Source organism: Podarcis vaucheri (assembly GCF_965113315.1).
Source record: "Podarcis vaucheri genome assembly, chromosome: 3".
NCBI classification, from domain to species: domain Eukaryota; kingdom Metazoa; phylum Chordata; class Lepidosauria; order Squamata; family Lacertidae; genus Podarcis; species Podarcis vaucheri.
In genome coordinates this window covers 64,818,752-64,835,885 of record NC_138761.1, presented here as the reverse complement: position 1 = coordinate 64,835,885, position 17,134 = coordinate 64,818,752, and the positions used below count along the sequence as shown (strand labels likewise).

General features: G+C 41.0%; 1 long non-coding RNA gene across 2 annotated transcripts; it reads right to left on the bottom strand.

The window, feature by feature from the left end:
- Window positions 1–3,170: 3,170 nt before the first annotated feature.
- Window positions 3,171–8,089, bottom strand: LOC309528527. 2 transcript variants are annotated; one of them, XR_014217797.1, is made up of 4 exons: window positions 8,027–8,089; window positions 6,635–6,679; window positions 3,633–3,679; window positions 3,171–3,546 (listed from the first exon to the last, which is right to left on the bottom strand). It is a non-coding gene; the product is annotated as an uncharacterized lncRNA (long non-coding RNA). The 2 variants fall into 2 exon arrangements; XR_014217796.1 differs by having other exon boundaries at window positions 3,171–3,679.
- Window positions 8,090–17,134: the final 9,045 nt, after the last annotated feature.

Here is a 17,134-nt window from a genome sequence, read left to right as displayed (position 1 = left end):
AGCCTAGGGGGACACCCCAGGAAGATAGAGCCAGAGGGGACTCAGAGGGGAGCAGTTGGAGATCGGGACCAGCGTCACAGCCAGAGAGCAGGGAAGAGGAAGGGCGCCAGGGATCAAGCGCTGGCAGCTCACAACAGGAGGGAGGGCACGAGTCAGGAGTGGCCACACCTCCATCGGGGAGCGAAGAAACGGTCAGACGGAAAGTGGAAGGTTGGGCGCGCGCGCCAAGTTCAAATGCACAGGAAAGTGACGCAGTAGGCAGCCCGGAGAGGGAGCCAGGTCCTAAAGCCCGGCGCAAGGAGACAGGAGGGTCCGGGGGGTCGGCGTCGGAGGAGTCCCGGAGGGAGGAGACCCCGGGGGGCAGAGGGACCCAAAGGAGAACAGTCAGGCGGAAAAGGTGGAGCAGGGCTAGGATATTAAGTTGGTGCACAAGGGGCGGAGACTCAGACGGAGCTTCGCCGATCTAACCATAAGACGTAGAGTTGCACGCAGCAGCTTGAGAATGGAAACTGTAACTCAATAAAGACTTTTACTTAATGATCGCTGGCTAGCGTGATCCTCTGTGAGCTAGGATCGGGGAGCAACTCTGACAGCATGACACATGCTTTTGACTGGCAACGGGGACCCTGAAGTGTGGACTGATTCTATATTTGTAAATTTAAATAAATATTGCAGACATCGTATAGCTCTGGTGCTTCTTCATACGAAGGAAACTGAACTCAATAATGCTATCCTTACAGCTCAGAAGGGGGGAAGAATACAAACACACACTTTATATACATATACTATCTCTTCACTCTGTAGAAGCTTAATACTGTATAAACATTTAAAAGCACATAAATCCACCTCTGATCATCCCAGAATCATCCCAGAATTAAATAGTGTTTAATTATGGGGGGCTTCCACTATGAAGAAAGGTATCGTGGGCAGTGTGCACAGAACTACAATGGTACCTCGGGTTACATATGCTTCAGGTTACATACGCTTCAGGTTACAGACTCGACTAACCCAGAAATAGTGCTTCAGGTTAAGAACTTTGCTTCAGGATGAGAACAGAAATCGTGCTCTGGCGGCGTGGCAGCAGCAGGAGGCCCCATTAGCTAAAGTGGTGCTTCAGGTTAAGAACAGTTTCAGGTTAAGAACAGACCTCTGGAACGAATTAAGTACTTAACCAGAGGTACCACTGTATAAGTTCAAAAGGCTGCACTCCTTATCCTAAACAGGCATCTGCAGCAAATCTACATCCAGGTTAAGTCATTGTGTTATAAGTGGAAATTTAGGAGAATATTATATATTCATCTCACTGATGGATGAATGCAGGGCCAAGAAATGTGGTGTGAAATATATGCCATAGCTGTGAAATTGTTCTGACATTTTATTATATTTTATTTTAAAAGGAAATGGTTGTTTTTCTCAGTTCAAAGTGGATTGTTGCTTTATGTGTGCTTTTTGTGTGGGGGGGTATGTGTGTTAATTCCCAAGCAGTGTGCAATGGGCCACTTGCAGGTGGCTCTGAGAGCCATTGCCTGTAGTATGCCCAGTTCCTGGCCTGCCCCCAAGACATGTCGTAGCCTTTTGGTTGGACCAATGCCAACACCACCAACTTTTGGCCTGCTGGATAAAGATGGTCGATAGACAGAGAGGTCCAGGGGTGGGGGAGTGGGAGGGAATAAAGGTTTCTGTGGTGCAAGGGTGAGAAAATTATACGGTGAGATAAAAGGATAATATTTATTTTTTATTATATGATCATCATCATCATCATCAACGATGACAAACAAACTGGAAAGGGAAAGGAAGAATACTTATCAGTCAGAGCCAAGCCACTTTTGCACATGATGAGGGGTGTAATATGTAGCCAGGCTTGCTTACTAGGCATAGATACAGATGCTCACCAACGTAATGCAGCTTCCTGTGCTGTAATGTTTTCAGTGCCTGCTAAGACAAGCTTGTTTCAGCAAAGCTACCTAGAGATGTAAAGTTGCCATGGATTTCAATATGTAATTTTATTTTGTAATGTATATTTTTTTAACTGCTGGCTTTATTTATATTTGGTGGGATGGGGTGAAAGTAGGACAAATTATTTTTAACTTCTGATTTTTAATGATAACCTCGGTATATATGTTATGTAAACTTAGAGGTTTCTATGATGAAGCAGGGTCTACTAGGACCTGGGAGATCTGGGTTCATATTCCCCCTCAGCCATGAAACTCGCTAGGTGACCTTGGGCCAGTCACAGTCTCTCAGACTAGCTTTCCTCACATGGCTGATACGAGGAGAAAATGGGGGCAGCAAGGAAAGGTGAGATATAAATGTGACAGGAAATACAAATAAATAAGGCTGCTGGTTTTGACAGGAGTGCCCTGTGCTTCGTGTTCTGCTGCCATTTCAGGAATCCTAGTGTTAGCCTTTCACCCACGGCCTTGTTCTCATGGCTCAGCAGCTGCTGCCACCTTTTATGCATTCAGTTCTCTCCCACGCACACACAGATGCCAATCAAGCGTGGGGATCTTAAAGTCAAACTGTCATCGCACATGACAGGATCTCATTAGCACCCAGTGGGACCTGTCAAATTGACAGGCACCTTGGCACGTGCATGGGCCATGGGCTTCTTTATGGCCAGTTTTTATTTATTATTATGTTTTATTCTGATTTATCACACCATATTGCACAGCACTTCGCAGAGTCAAATAAGCATGCACACATACAGACAACATCCCTGCTCCGAGGAGCTTATAGTCCAAATTTTGACAGTGAGGTGAACAGGAAAACAAAGAAAGAAGAGAAAAGACAGTAAGGGCACCAACTGGATAGGGTGCCCTTCAGATATACCCCCAGCTACGTGGGAAGACACTGCTTTTCCAAGAGCAGATCTCCCAGTCCTGTGTATGAGGTGCAGTTCCACAGAAATGGCATTAAATGTTCCAGCACTCGTCATCCATGTAGGAGTGAGTCACAAATAACTGGCTCTCACATGCATTGGATTGCCCATTCATCATTATCCACTCAAGAGGAGCTAATATGCCTGCAAATGTTGGCCATTTTGAGATTTCCCAAAATTGTGCATTTGCCTAAAAATTTACAATTTCCTTGCATGCCAAGGCCCCATGACCAACCCATTCCCTAGACACAACACAGTATAGAAATTATTGGATCAAATTAGGCCACAACTTTTATTGGTTAGTGAATGTTTGGCATTGGGTGAAGCCACTGCTATTCCACTCCAGCCCATCTGCTGGAAGTACCGTACATCCAAGGGTAAACACCAGTCCTTCTCCTTTAGGGATAAAAGGGGAAAGGTTACCTGGAGAGCTGGTTGTATGTTTGGAGGGAGTCTGTGAACTAATGCAGGTGGTTTCCATTTGCCTTGCCCAATACATTGAATGGGCAAAAACAGTCCAAAAGAAATTGGGCTGGTTCTTCTGTAGGGTTCATCACTATAGATACAAGTTGAATATTGTGGCTGGTGCAGAGTCCTAATAAATATACACTACTTTAAATGAAGAGTTGGATTTTCTTCCGTAGCTTATACTTGATTGATTTCCTTTTCTGGATAATAATGTTTTTTTGTTAGCTTTTATAATTATGGTGGATTTTTTTTCATTTTCTGCACTTTTCATTTCTCTAAGGTTTACCTTCAGTTTTTAATAATGAAACATTTTTTTTTTCATTCTTTGGAGACCTGACAACATAAGTAAAGAATTGATTTTCTTGCGATAGTAGCATGCTGCATATGTTATTTAGTTCCTAAACATAATTACAGAAGGCTCATTGTAGCCAGACTTTGGATTTGTTTGATCACAGCACATATAGATCTTATTCCATTACTCTTCTTCCAGCCTCACCCATGATTCCCATCACACAAGGAGGAGAATGAGGACGAACTAAGGCTGCATTCAGATGTTGGATTTATTGTGCTGTTTTCCTTGGTTATCATGCTAGTGCTTCTAACATTCATTTCACACTGCATTGCCTGTTGTGATGTGGAACTGTGTTTTCTTGATCAATTCTATGGCCATGCCATGCTAAATTTTAAATGGTGGGAAAGAACGATATGCTGGGATGCCACATATTTCGTTAAGTGATATTACAGTGCCAAACTCCCAAGATTTTCCAAGTTAACAAGGCTGCAAATGGAACAACTTCGACTAGGTTTCAAGCAGTGACTTTTACATCATCTGAAAGATCGCATAAAACATGAAAGACAAAATAAAGTGCTCTGAATTCAGTCCTATTATCCCTGCTTCCTTCCAAACAACACTACTCCTATTCCTGTAGTGCCCCACATGTTATGGGCTCACCTTCTGCAATGGGGAGCCTGGTGTACTGAAATAGAACCCTACTCTAAAGGGAGGGAGATTTATTGCATTGATAACCACCTGGTTTATCATCAAGAGAAACATTTGATAGTTCCATTTGTAGAATGAGGTTGCATCTGACAGAACTAATTGTGTCACAGACAGATAGGTGAAATTCAGAGTTAGAAAGCTTTCACTTTCATAGAAAGGGGTTGGGGTGATAGACAAGGGGGGGGATAGAGGCAGGAGTTTGTAGTATCTAATCAACCATGATTATTTCCTGTGCAAAAGTCAGCTGTGTTTCCACACAATGGCCAAGCTGTTCAGCTTCCTGGCGCCATCCCAAGGTCACAAATTTTCTATTGTTCCTGCTGCCTTATGGAAAATTCTTGTGAAGGATGGTTTTGTTATGTGCATATATGCTAAGTTTTCTCAAGGCAGGGGGACGATGAGCCCTAGTCTTGACTGCCTCTTGTGGTTACCAAAGGTGGTCTGAAAGTCATTCGGAGACTGCTTTTCTCCCATTCCTTATATAGAGTTGGCGCCTCCCAGAGGAGGGAGGAACAAGGCATTCTTTCATCATTTGCATGTGTGATTTGTGCAAATTTAAAATGGGCACTTGTGGAGTTGGAGAACTTGAAACAAAAAAAATGTACTTATTTAGAAATAATTGAATGTATGTTGTTGAAGTATGAATATCTGCATAAAAGGATATATGATTTATCCAGAGTTAAAAAAATAATGCATTCCATACTTTGAGTAACATTGGTCACATTCCCTATAATCCCCTCATAATTATTAGGGAGTGTGGGCCATAATCAGGTATATAATTAGATGAAGGGCCAATCCTACAATTAAGGACAGTGAAGCTGTCATCTCACACAGCTCTCTCTCTCTCTCTCTCTCTCTCTCTCTCTCTCTCTCTGTGTGTGTGTGTGTGTGTGAGAGAGAGAGAGAGAGAGAGAGAGAGAGAGAGATATGAAAGGGCAGCAAATGGTTAAACAATTATTTCTATTATTGTATGTTAGTTGTCAGGTAGAGGTCAAGATGCTTCTTTGTTTTTTTGTCAGTTACATCAGCCCTGGGTACTATTATGCATCTTGATTTCTTGCTGCTATTTGTTGGGCCATCTCAGGCAGCGCAATGTGTTGGGTTGCTTTGGTTAGCTGAGAAGATTGGGCTTTCCCACATTTTATGTGAATTTTATGGTGATGGTGCTGCTGTAATTGTACTTTCCTGTATCTGATGGGGGAGCAAACTACTCATTACATTCAAATGCAAAAAAAAAAAAAAAAGGCAGTCTTGGGATGCTGTGATTCTGAACAGAGGATCAGGACAGAGAGACTGAGGGGAGGATAGCGACAAAGGTAATTATGCAGCAGGTATCTATGCTTCTAAGGATGAATTCAAATAACCAGTTTTCTGTTCCAGTGTTGCCCATGTTAAACCATGACTAAGACCAGAACGTTTGTGATTTATCTATGTATCACAACATGAAAAGATCACTTCAGTATCGGTGGGCGGACAACACCCGCCAAAGTAACTGAGGGCCATTTTTATAAGTTACATCAAACTGGATTTTTTTTAAAAAAACCACACACCTAAAATTCACTTGCAAATAAACTACATTGACTAAAATGTAAATTCCAGTTAAAAGCAGCGCCCTTCCACTTTCTATGCTACATTAACAGCAATCATTAACACCCACTCATCACTAAAAAGCATTTTGTAGAATCATTTAGAAAAGTGATCTGAGCTAGTTCTCAGGACAAACAAAATGGCTGAACAGAATTCTGGCACTGTTGGGAATAATTTAAGTATTGCAATTATTTATTCAAGGGCTTTTCTTCTTCTCATGATCTGAAGTTGCTCTCATCTCATTCTCTACCTGTTGGACGCAGTTACTTGGAGAAGACAAATGGCACACTTCCACATTGTGTCAGGGCAGAAATGATAACTACATGTTCTCCTTCAAGCCATCTGCCTCTCTGAACATCTGAGAGTTTTACTGTAGAAAGCAGTGATTGTGTACTCTACAGCTTTTAAAATATGCTTTGCTAATTTTCAAATACAGATTTCATTCCAGTGATTTGGGTTATTTTCCCTCCCCACCCCTAGAACAATGTTGCAGATTTTTAAATGAATATGGGCCTCTATGAGAAAAACTGAATCATGAGCAATATAAAGAGTGACAGATCCACATATCTTCTCTGTGGAAGCAAGGACTCCAATTTGGTGGAGATGCATTCTCTACTGACGCTTCCATGGATAGGAAAGGTGAGATAATTTTCACTGATAACAACCAAATAGGGTTATGCATAGGAAAGTGTCTTACTCACCCCAATAGCATTTTGATGCAGTAGTATAGGGATGCCAATTTTGGTCTACAGTGCAATTAAAATAAAATAGAGTTCACGTTCAGAACTAAAAGACAATTTAATAATAATAATAATAATAATAATAATAATAATAATAATAATGCACTTGATAAGACGATATAGAGACTGTGAGATGAGGGAGATTCGCCTGTGTATGTACGAGCATAGGTGGTCATTTGAGGTAATGTTTTTTGTACCACTCCTAGGTAGCACCCCATTAATGTGCTACAGAATGAAAAATGTGTTGCGTCACCCATCTACCCACGACTGTGAGAAAATCCAGAGAAGCACATTGTGAATTTATATGGCTTAGTCAGAAAATCCCTAGCTGGGAATCCAAGCTCATGACATCAGAGAGAACAAAGAGTCGTTAGCTGTTGTAGCGTAGGCAGATTTGTATGTGTCACAGGCTACCACTTGCTTATTACTCTACCATAACTGTTTATTGCTGTGGGGGGGGCAGAGAGAGAGAAGCAACCTAAAATTTTGGTATTATACAAAGACATTAATTATATTCATGACTTCTCTCTTTCCCACTGTGGTTAACAGCTTTCATAAACAGAAGAGCATGGAAGGTGGTTCTGCTGTGCGAGTGAGTCATGCCAGACTGGCTGGGGAACGTTTGAATCTGAAAATCAGAGGGAGAGAAGCCTGTTTCTTTTTAGCATCTGGTTCAAATTGGCATACAAGTCTTCAGCATATGGCAGGATCACTAGAAAGCAGGAGGCAGGAAAAAAATATCAGTGGGCTTGAAGCTTTTGGGGAACTGTTTTGATCGCTGTTTGTTCTTTCAGATTATGTGATGCAACACCAGGCTGACAAGACAAAACCTAGGACCGAAGGAAATAATTGAATCATTTAACATTAAGGCAAAGGATGTCAGGAGCAAGAGGTGGGATCTTCTGGTACTTTGCTCCCTATGGTGGCAGTTGCACATGGAAACCGTCATGTATCACATCTATGCAGCTGTGCATGTAAAACATCCCCGCCCAGAAATGTGCTTCTGACATAAGACATTTCACATGATCTACCCCAATAAGTTGTCTTCTGCACTATACATTTATAGCAATATCATGCCACTTTAAACAGTTACGGCTTCTCTCAAAGAATCCTGGCAACTGCAGTTTGTTATGGGTGCTGAGGATGTTAGGACATGCCTATTTCTCCTAGAGAGCTACAATTTACAGAGTAGTTTAACAATCAATCTTTCTTCCCAGGGAACTCTGGGAAGTTTAGGTTTGCGCAATTAAAGTGATTAAAGCACTCTGTCACTCTAGCACCAGAAATCTACAGCTCTGAATGCATTGAAAAGTGTTGAATGAATAAATGATTAATGGGAAGACATATAAATACCCTGCCAGAAAATCAAGGTGAATGCTCAGTGCCGTATATAGATGCTGCTTCATTGGAATACACTAGAAGAAAGGAATTACATGGTGTAAAGAAAAATCAAACCACTAGAGAGGACCCTCCTCTCTACTCTACTTTACTTTATCTTTTAAAAGCATGCTAACATCCAAACAGCAGTATTTTACAAGCACTGTGTAATTAGGGAGAGCTTTTGGAAGTAAAAAAAATAAACCCTTTAATTACAGCAGAGTTGGTTGAATCTAATGGTGGCAATGTCATTAGGAATGAAAGACAGAATTACGTACATTTTCTACACAGCCACCAAGGGGCTTTTGTGCTTGCCCCTTAGGGGAGTATATTTCAGGCAGGAAACAAACAGTCGGATGTGATCACCAGTAGTTTTATTTCTTCTATTTTTGTTCTTTTCAATTAAAAGAATCAACTTCTCATACACCCACAGACCCTGAATTTACAGAACACATTTTGGTGTTTGATTGAGAAATCCAGGTTTGTCACTCCTTGGCGGGAGAGATTGGGCAGGATCCATAGAGTTTGAAGGAAGAAACCCCATGGTATTGCCCCTGGCCCTAGCTTGGTAACAAGTCAGGTTTCTGCAGGACTCACCATTAGAGTTGCCAGACCTCCAGGGCTGACGTGAAGTCTACAAGCAGCTGTAAGTAAAGACCCTTTGTTTCTTTACCAATGTGACTCCTGTGGAATTTATTTTACCTTTTTGAGCAACGCTAGTGATGTTTGAATGAGATAAATGATGAGTGGTGGGTTAGCTCCAGCTTCCAAAGTTTTCCATTTTTTTACTCTGCTAAATATATATAAACTGTAAAGCAACCATTTTTTTTAACTTAACAGAACACAATAAAGATGGACTCACATTGATTGTTACCCCAAGCTTTCCTGTCTTAATTCTGAGCCCCAAAGGTGATCTTAAGAGGTAGTTTTTACAGTGCTTCCAGAAAACGTTTAGGCTTTGATTTTGGAGAGTCTATAGTAGGAGCGAGTGAAGAGTGAAGAGTAGCCACTCAGAATGCCTTTCTCTGCACCATTGCTTTCTGAACATTTAAGAAGAGCCCTGTTGGATCAGACACAGACCTATCCAGCCCAGCATTCCCTTTCACAGTGGCCAACAAGATGCTTATGGGAAGCTCACAAGCAGGGCATGAGAGTTATGGCATTAACCTCTCAGGATCCTCAGCAACTTCCTCAAAGGCATTCTGGGAAATGGTAAGCAGTAGATGTTGTGGAAGCAACATATTAAATGCAAACAAAATTTGGCCCAGACCCATTGGAATCCATTTTTATCGATGCTGACACATTAAAATGTGTCCAGATGCTTGTGCCTTTCATAGGCTATAATGTTTCAGGTGCAGAAGGAACAGAAAACAGTGTGCTCCTCGCTGGAGATGGCTGTATAATTCAAGGTGTAGTTTAGGGAAAGAATTGAGTGCATGCAGGTTTACCATAGGCATCTTGTTGTCCCTTGTGAAAATGGGCCATGGGCTGAATCAGCAAGACTCTTCTCACATTCTTAAGGTATCAGCCTGGATAGCTCAGTTGGTTACAGCATGGTGCTGATAATGGCAAGGTTGCAAGTTTGATCCCCTAGCTTCCTAAGAGAACCAAGCTGCACATTTTACAGGCAACCACAGAGAGAGAGATGGGAGAGAGAACTCTTATATATCATTCACATGTTTTTTATCCATGGCAATGGCAATGTTGTCAACACAACTCTACCTTCTATATAATTTCACCATGGTTACAATTGTCAACCCCACCTAAGCAATGTAGTCACTATACTTCCTTCAGCCACCCATCTGGCGATGAAAGAGCCTGTAGACTTGGCAAAGATCCCTGTTTTACGAATCTGCATCCTTTCTTCCTTTCCTCTGTAATAACACCAAGCCAAATTTTAACTGGACAGAACCCCAGTGAAATCGCTAGAGTTTCATTAGACAGGTTCCCCCCCCCACCGCCCCCATTATGCAAGCCACCTGGAACTATATAGCTTAACGTTCTCCTTTATTGTCACCAGTGGAGATGCAGAGGAAAAAGAGAAACATTTGAAGCAAGCAGATAAAATAGAACAGTTTCAGGCCTATTAATCTCTCCACCCGCCCCACATTGTGAAAAGTGACAGTCCAACTCCACCAGGGTTTCCCTGCCTTATCTCACTCCAGTCTCAGCCAGTATTCAATTGTCTTTTGCATATGCATCAGCCCTAAAGAGCCGGGAGCTAACAAAATGAGCAAAACTGATAACCCAAGGAAATGCTCTCACCATCTTCTTCCCAGAAATATGTAGTACTGAGGCAGCAAGTGAATTTTTGTAACACTTCAAAATATTAATGCTCTGCCAAATATATATATATATATATATATATATATGCAGGTTTTGGTGTCTTCGGGTGTCTTCCCGTGTAAGAGTCGGGGTGTCTGTGCGACGTTTCGACGAGGTCTCACTCGTCATCTTCATGAAGATGACGAGTGAGACCTCGTCGAAACGTCGCACAGACACCCCGACTCTTACACGGGAAGACACCCGAAGACACCAAAACCTGCATTCCTATACCCGTGAAAATCTACGAAAGCAAATATATATATATATATATATATATATATATATATATATATATATGCCTGGTGCAAAAAGAACCCTCAAAACACATAACATTAAATACTGTTAAATATTGTGTGTTGCGTGTCTGATATTCTGAGATGTTGATATCTGCTGCATTACAGGTTTGAAATATTGTCAAATAGAGTTTTCTACTTTATATTTATATAATATATATTGTTTTATTGTTTATCTTAATGAACATCTATATTTTAATGGGATTGTTTCATTGTGTATTTTAATTATGGATGTTTATATTTTACTGTCTGTGCAACTGGTTTCTGTACTTTGCAAACTTATTAGAAACCTACTTTGGCATTAATCAGTATATTCATTAATGTCAAAACAATATTCGCCATATTATATTACATAAGATTCACAGATAGCTGTCAGATACCACCAAAAACTGCCACAGAATGTTTGTTCTCAAACATTGTAAAATACGCCATGTCACCTGTTAGATACTGGTCAAATATTGAAATAAGGAATTATATTTTAAATCTGTGTTTTAAATATTTGGGGAGGGAAAACATATGAATGTGAAGAAAGTGTTCATTAGCGTAGGAACTTGTGAAGAGCTTTAAAGGTCCTCCGTTAAGAGGTGAGAACAAATTATGTCTCTCCCTCACTCTAACCACATTTCCACCAGTACAATATGAACATAGATTCTTTGCTTCCTGGCAAAGCAAAAATAATTCAGACTTCTGCTAATTGGAGGGCAGGGCTTTCCACTGTTCAGCTTCTACAGCTTTTATGAGATGGCACATTCAGGACAGTCATAGATACTTTGCCATCCAGGTACGATCTGGCTTGAAAGAGGGCTTTCATAGACCAGTGGCCACACATGAGGTGCTGAACAAGCCCTTAACAAGTTTGCCTACACCTCTGAATCATGCCTGAGTCACTTGCCCATATGCCAAGAACATTCAGTCTTCTCTATGGGGAACAGAGCAAACTCGCTGGTTTACACAAGATTAATTGGGAGGAAAGGTAAGGCGGTGTGTTTATGCCAGCCATGGTTGCCAGTTTATTAAAGTGCCTAAGTCTAGCAACACCTCAGCAATGACATGGATTTATTTAAAATAACTTTTATTAGAGTTTATAAAGAGAGACACAAAAATTATTGTCAAATATCTTTTTTTGGGGGGGGGGGTCCAAACCAAAACATTAATCTGAAAGAAGAAAGAAAGAAAGAAAGAAAGAAAGAAAGAAAGAAAGAAAGAAAGAAGAAAAAGAGAGGAGAAAGAAAAAGAAAAGAAAAAAAGAAGAGAGAGAGAGAGAGAGGAAGAGATAAAGAAAAAGGAATTAAAAGACAGAAATAAAAGGAGAGAGAGAAAAGGGAGGGGGAGGAGGAGGAAGAGGAGAAAAGTTAAGAAGTTAAAGAACTTCCAATTCTTTGTGTGTGTGTGCTATATATAAACATTATTCACTTAATCCACTCCAGTATAACACTCAACAAACCCACTTTCTATAAACCACTATCCCCATTCCTCAAATCCAAATGTCATTATTTCTTTTTCTTTTTCACACAGAAAGTCCATGTGTGGTTTCCATTTTTTCAGTAAATGTTAACAATGACTTTTCTCTGATTAAACATGTCAATTTTGCCATATCAGCCTTTAATTTTAACAACCATTCATTAATTGTTGGTAATGATGATTCTTGCCATCTTTGTGCATATAAAAGCCTCACTGCCCTAATCATATCCTGAAGCAAAGCTCCACAATACTTTTCTAACTGTACATCCATATGTCCCAGCAGGAAGATTTCTGGATTCAAATTGAAAGTTAACCTTCAAAATTCTCTGTATCAGTGTATGTATTTGTATCCAATATTTTTTGCCTTTTTTTACATGTTCACCAAGCATGATAAAAACTTCCCTTCATGCTCTTCATATTTCCAACAAGTATTTGGGGTAGTTTTATAGATTTTAAATGATTTCTCAGGAGTATAGATGTAAACCTAGGTTATATACAAAGATACCCTTATGGATTTCAACACAAGAAGTGTTTCACAGAAACTGAGGCAGCTACAGCTCTATTCGCCTTAGTCAGTTTGGCCAATGACCAGGGATTGTAGGAACTGGCGTTCAGTAATGTCTGGGGAAGGTGACTCTCGGGGATGTAGTCCAACAGTATCTGAGGATCCATGGTTGGGGAAAGTTTTGTTTTTTAAAAACAGCACCAGCACTGATACCTAGGAAAACTCAAATCCATTTGCAAAAAACTCACGATGCGTGAGGTGACCATGAGCCTCTATTTATTAACAGTTGCAGTATATGTGAAACAAAAGAGCCGCCTTGATTTTGATTCCTTACATTAATCCATTTGATGCTAATGGGTTGTTAAATTTGCATGTGTGTACACTGCTATTATGCAGGTGCGCTTGACTTGTGACAGTGAAAGTGCAGATACATTCATTTCTTCCCACGCGGAAAGGAAGAGTGGAATGATGAGAGGCAAGTGAAAATGGAGACACTCAATCAATGAATCACCTGAAAACTTAGTCTTGGTAATTCAGGTGGTGGACTTTTCCTTTCCTTTCCTTTCCTTTCCTTTCCTTTCCTTTCCTTTCCTTTCCTTTCTTAGAAAAAATAATGCTGGAATATAAATACAGTGTCTGTTTCACACTGAAAGTTGTGCTGGTCCAGGACCAAGTGGAAATTGCACCCGGACATCAACTCAATGCCTTTGAAATCCCTAACTTATTCTAGCAACTGAGCCATCCTCAAAAAGGCATCAGCTCACATAATATCATCTGATGCATGGTTCACATGGCTGTATCTCAAATATTCATTTTCACATAATAGCACATCTCTCAACACACCCACTGAATGAATGTGAAGGCTTATGACATAATCATCTGGTGTCAGAGATGATAACCTACCTAACCTGATTAGGAGTACATATATGGCTGAATACTGATCTAATCAGGCTATAAATAAAGGGTGTGCCAGTATTTTAGCTAAGCTGCTTATGGCCAGAAGGTTACATTGCAGGATCACTGCCATTCAGGGACACTGCACAGCAGATCATGACTTTCTTGCAGCTGTTGTGCTCAGGTTGGCTTTCTTCCGTTCTCTCAGATTGCTATCGTTGCAGGTGATGTGTGAGCTGAAACAGCAATCCTCGGACTATTGGACCACAGTCGTGCTATTTTCTGGACTTGGTTGTGCCATTTATTGTAGTTGACACTATGCAATCAAATATGTGAACCAATAGACCCTGATGAAAACTACTATGTTTGCTTCAATACTTTCATTATTCCCCATGGGAAAAGCTGAGCCATGTGGGAAGACCCACACTAGAATCAGAGTTCAGCTCAGGAAGAGATTGTGAGCAGGATTCTTCCCATCTGATCCCAATCTTACTTTGGGATGACTACAGTCTAACAGTGAAGCCATGACACTTCTGCAAACATAAGCATTTCAGATGATACATATTTGTGTTGTCTGATGGTCCGCAGCTGCCTTTTCACACCTGCAAATCCCTCTTTGATGCTGCAGTCACTGAAGGAGAGGTATGCATGTGTGAATCAGTCCTTGGGGTTTTTCCACACTCCAGTTTAAAAGCAGATTAAGAGATTGTACCATGATTAACACTTATCCTTGTGTATTCACTGTGCAAGGCTGCTGCTTGTGATTGTGGCCACCAGCATGACAAATGATGTGTGTGGATGTGCGTGTGCATGTGTAGCCATTGATGTTCAAATAAGAGCACTGTAAATCATATAATCGCTTAATAACTTTGCCTCCTTGTCAGAATGCTCCTCCTGTCAATTACACAGAATTGCCTCCTTGACAGATAGCTTCTGTCAATTACACCATGAACTATCAGTTTGATTTCATTGCCCGCTAGTTCTCTACAGCCGCCCTGGGCTAGAACTTCCATTCCACTCTCCCTTGCCATTGCAAATGAAGCACATATGTGTGCTGTTAGCAGTGAGCAGCTTTCATTAGATGGTGTACACAAACACAATGAATTAACTTGTGTGTGGACTACCTCCTTAAGTGCAGCCTAACTCTGAGACTCTCTGATCCCTCTCCGCCTTGAAGGAACCCTGCTGCAAGCCTCTATGACCAGCCCTGCCAGGAAGCTGTATATTATCTTTCAAATAAATCAGTTGGGTTATGAAAACCTCTGCAGAGCTGGCATATGAGGGCACGGTGCCTAAATAGAAGTTTGCAGATGATTCTGCCCAGTGTAATTCATAGTTAATAAAATCATATCCATGAAAGATCGTTTGGCATGAATAGTTAAAATCATAGTTCAAATTGTGCAACTACGACTCATTACGAACAGAGGAAATATTGAGGAACTGATCGGGGATTTGAAGGACTTTCCAAGCCTAGATAGAGAAGGAAACTGCCATGGATGGCCTTCCCTTGCTTCAAAGAAACTTTCCCATTTTAATTCATTTGTTCTGAATAGCAAAAAAATTCTGATCATTTATTTCGTACGTGATAAAAGAAGGCAGAGGAAATTTACTATCCTACACATGTCTACCTAGAAGTTAGTCCCACTTAACAGTGTGCTTGCATTATAAGATTTAAAAAAACTGCTCTGCAGGTTTCGATTTCTTAATAGTGGCCCCCTCATGCTAAAGAATGACGACAGACAGCTTCCATTCCTGTGCGTGGAGATTAAGATGCAGAGTTGTTAAGAATCAGTGGGTGAGTTTCCTGCCCACTCTTGGGAAGTATCATAAGGGACAGCTGCTTACCCTCCAACATTTCTCCATTGAAAATAGGGACATGCTAAGGAAAAGTGGGGCATTCTGGGATCAAATCAGAAACAGGGATGGCTTCTGTAAACCCAGGACTGTCCCTGGAAAATAAGGAAACTTGGAGGGTCTGCAGATCATAGAACAGAATCATAGGATTGTAAGTTGGAAGGTACCCCAAGTCTAACTCCTTGCAATGCAGGTATCTCAACTAAAGCATCCATGACAGGTGGCCATAAATCTATGGCAGCTTTTCCATAATAGCTGGTAAATAGCTGCCTGGCCAGCAGTTACCAATTAAAAGAAGTACAACACAGTCCTAAGTGTAGTAGTCATCTTACTCAGAGCAGACCTACTAAAATTAATGGACATAACTTAGCCTAATTTCACTAGGGTACTCTGACTAAAACGTCTTTGGATATAATCATATGTATGTTTACTCTGAAGTTCCACTTGGTTCAACAGATCTTTGTTCATCAGGCAACAACATTTGGCACTTTGGACTGCAGTCCTATGTACATTTACCATGGAGTAAGCCCCACAGCACACAATAGGACTTGCTACACAGACTAAACATGGGATAGGATTTCCACCCTGAAATGTCTGTGCATTGTCTGCGCTGACTTCATGCATATCTGTGCTTAAGCACCAAGAAAACAAATGCTTTGGGGGTTGAAAATAGACAGTTGGGCAGTTTTCAGGATGTCTGTGGGCTGATTCAGTAGTCCGGGATTGCCTGTGAATTTCTAAGATGAGGGAGGGATTCCTGAAGACGGCTTGCGTGGGCATGGCTGATTTGTCCTGACATGTTCATTACCTCAGTCCTGGAAGGAAAACTACCGCCTACATAGCAGGGCTGCTGCACCTCATCTTTCCCAAGCTGCTTAAGAGACTTGGCTAGCTTGGAGGCAACCCCTTGCAAAATAAGATTCCTCCAGCAAGGCTTTACCTTATCTCAGTGTGTGACAGATTAAGTGACTTTATATATAGCTCCCCTTAACAAGGTGAGATGTGAAAATACCCTCCCCGTCCCAACAAACTGATTCTCTCCTGGTGCACAGCCAGGCAAAATAATTAGGGCACTAAGCATCCTTCTAAATTTGGGAGTCATTGCCTAGTATTCTGCAGCTATTTTCAATGGCTTGAGGATGGAAGGAAAAATCAGGGTTTCAGTCTAATTGGTTTAGAATGGCATAGTGCTGCCGGCAATGTAAATAACCATTGCCAATTCATTTGCTTAAGAAAGGGGAAAAGCAGTGTCCTCAAGGTACACTTTGAAGTAAGGAAGTTATGAGCCTTTATATTCCTCCACCACCCTTCTTTTCTTCCTGTGCTTTCCTTGTGTGCTTTGCCGCATTAGGACATTTCATTCCCATGAGACTTAGTAGTTATTCGCCAGCCACCAGCAAATCTTCTCACCACTACCTGGGAAAATAAATTCATTGTGATGAAGATTCTAGAACTTCTTGCGCATTCAGAGCTTACATACCTTCTCTTTCTCTTTCTTTCTTTCTTTCTTTCTTTCTTTCTTTCTTTCTTTCTTTCTTTCTTTCATGCCAAAGAAAAGATACTGGGTAACCCAGGGTTATGAAAAAGATGCTTTAAATGGTTTGGATCATTGGCTTATGGAGCTTCCAGGTCAAACATTGCCTAAAATTCTTGTTCATCCGTTGACATGTAGAGACCAAACAGATGGGGAAATCAGTGGGGATTCCACTGGTTTTAGTGGGTCTACTCTGAGTATGACTAAGCTGGATACCA